Consider the following 2,500-nt stretch of genomic DNA (forward strand, 5'->3'; position numbering starts at 1 on the left):
TCTGGGAATTCTCACTCAGTACAAGTCCCAGATAAGACCACACCTGCTGGAGTAAATTTCGCTAGCCTGGTCTTCTGTTGCGCTCACCAGTCTAAACAGGCAGGACAAAATAGAAAAAAACGGACTTTCAAGCTTATCCAAAACGAAACCGGTATGTCACATCGATTCTTAGGAACATCGTCGCGACGGCTGGGCTCTAACAGTGCAGCAGGGGCCTCATCTCTCCAGCCTACGTCTACAACCGCACGGCAGAGAGAGAAGTACAAGGACGGTACACTCTAAACGACTCCTGGTAGAAGTTATGAGGTCTAGAGTGGCGCGACTGTAGAATGTATTCGCATCACCCACCGACGTCGCCGAAATAACCACGCAATGAGCAAACCGCCATCTATTTAATCTCCTATATATTCATGGCGAAACATTAAACACTGTACATAATCTTATTATGCATTAATACTATTTTGTTATGTGTTAGTTTAATAAATCAATCTATAAGAGAGAGAGACAGAGACTTTTTTTTTACTTTGACAAGTTTATTGAGAGAGAATCTTTAACTCCTGCAGCATTCTTGGAGCCATTGTTAATAGGGGTGGACCCCTACCAATTTTCTCCCTCCCTCTCTCTCTCCCTCCCTCCCTCCCTCCCTCACTCCCTCCCTCTCTCTCTCTCACTCTCTCACTCTCTCACTCTCTCTCTCTCACTCACTCACTCACTCACTCTCACTCATACTCTCTCGGTCTCTCTCTCATGCATGGACCTACACATGCATACAATCATGCATGCTTATATTTCATTATTCATAGGTACTACTAAAAGGTATACAAGAGATTATGGTTTATTCTTATACTTTCCTTCTCCATACAATTATTTTAATGAATGATAAAATAACAGTTACACAATGGGAATAGAATTACATGAATGTTTTACTCATATTTGTTATATCAAGCTACAATAGATTTGAAATTATGGTACCGGGGATTGCGAGTCACTTCTTCATTCTAAAGTGAAGTGAAGTGAAGTGGAGAGAGAGAGAGAGAGAGAGAGAGAGAGAGACAGAGAGAGAGAGAGAGAGAGAGAGAGAGAGAGAGAGAGAGAGAGAGAGAGAGAGAGAGAGAAAGAGAGAAAGAGAGAAAGAGAGAAAGAGAGAAAGAGAGAAAGAGAGAAAGAGAGAAAGAGACAGAGACAGAGAAGACAGAGACAGAGAGAGAGAAAGAGAGAGAGAAAGAGAGATAGAGAGAAAGAGAGAAAGAGAAAGAGAAAGAGAAAGAGAAAGAGAAAGAGAAAGAGAAAGAGGGGAGAGGGAGAGGGAGAGAGGGAGAGGGGAGGAGGGAGAGTGGAGAGAGGAGGGAGAGAGAGGAGAGAGAGGAGAGAGGAGGGAGAGAGGGGAGGGGGAGGGAGAGGGAGAGGGGGAGGAGGGAGAGGAGGAGAGGGAGGAGGGGGAGGAGGGAGTGAGAGGGGGAGGGGGAGAGGGAGGAGTGAGAGGGGGAGGGGGAGAGGGAGAGGGAGAGGAGAGGGGGAGGGGAGGAGGGGGAGAGGGGAGAGGAGAGAGGGGGAGGAGGAGGGAGGAGTGAGAGAGGGGGAGGGGGAGGAGGAGGGAGGGGGAGAGTGAGAGAGGGAGAGGGGGAGGGAGAGGGGGAAGGGGGGGAGGGGAGAGGGAGAGAGGAAGGGAGAGGAGGAAGGAGGAAGCAGAGTAAGGGAGAGAGAGAGAGAGAGAGATAGAGATAGAGAGAGAGAGAGAGAGAGAGAGAGAGAGAGAGAGAGAGAGAGAGAGAGAGAGAGAGAGAGAGAGAGAGAGAGGAGAGAAAGAGAGAGAGGAGACAGAGAGGGGAGAGAAAGAGAGAGAGAGAGAGAGAGAGAGAGAGAGAGAGAGAGAGAGAGAGAGAGAGAGAGAGAGAGAGAGAGAGAGAGAAGAGAGAAGAGAGAGAGAAGAGAGAGAGAAAAGAGAGAGATAGAGAAAGAGAAAGGGAGAGGGAGAGAGAGAGAGAGAGAGAGGGAGAGAGAGAGAGAGAGAGAGAGAGAGAGAGAGAGAGAGAGAGAGAGAGAGAGAGAGAGAGAGAGAGAGGGTATACAGATTAAGAGTGAAATATAGAAAAGAGCTGCAGATGAACTTATGGAGATAAACCACCTTTTCTTACATTATGAAGGCTTCCCACACATTTCCCAAAAATTCACTTACGTGTAGTGGGCCTAATCTGGAGTGGATGGTGTCAAAACTACCTATCAGATCAACTTTATGATGCTAAATAGTAAGTTTTGGCAATAAAAAATTCTTGCACAGATATCAGAGGTGGCTAGAGGAACTGAAACATGCATTGTAATGGGACCCCTATAAATGGATGTTGAACATTATTTCCTTAACAAATAATACAATATCTGACTTACTGCTTGTTGTGTCTAGACAAAAACCATCACATAAAATTTATAAATATCTCTTATCAGTTATTTTACATAAAATATTTTTCCCTCAAATATTGCAACCTTAAACTTCTAATTCACAATG

At 45.5% G+C, this 2,500-nt stretch overlaps 1 protein-coding gene and 1 long non-coding RNA gene across 3 annotated transcripts in view; one reads left to right on the forward strand and one right to left on the reverse strand.

Moving 5' to 3' along the window:
- LOC113809667 (uncharacterized) overlaps window positions 1-798 on the forward strand; it is a 3,528-nt gene extending 2,730 nt beyond the window's left edge. Inside the window, exon 4 of the long non-coding RNA XR_011399554.1 lies at window positions 1-798. This exon is cut by the window's left edge and continues 266 nt beyond it. This is a non-coding gene — a long non-coding RNA (uncharacterized lncRNA).
- Window positions 799-2,038: 1,240 nt separating this feature from the next.
- LOC113809665 (crossover junction endonuclease MUS81) overlaps window positions 2,039-2,500 on the reverse strand; it is a 9,773-nt gene continuing 9,311 nt past the window's right edge. For both annotated transcript variants that reach the window (XM_070138730.1, XM_070138729.1), the window contains exon 15: window positions 2,039-2,500. This exon is cut by the window's right edge and continues 251 nt beyond it. The gene's annotated coding sequence lies outside the window, so the exon portion shown is untranslated.

The sequence above is a fragment of the Penaeus vannamei genome, chromosome 24, assembly GCF_042767895.1.
Source record: "Penaeus vannamei isolate JL-2024 chromosome 24, ASM4276789v1, whole genome shotgun sequence".
NCBI lineage: Eukaryota > Metazoa > Arthropoda > Malacostraca > Decapoda > Penaeidae > Penaeus > Penaeus vannamei.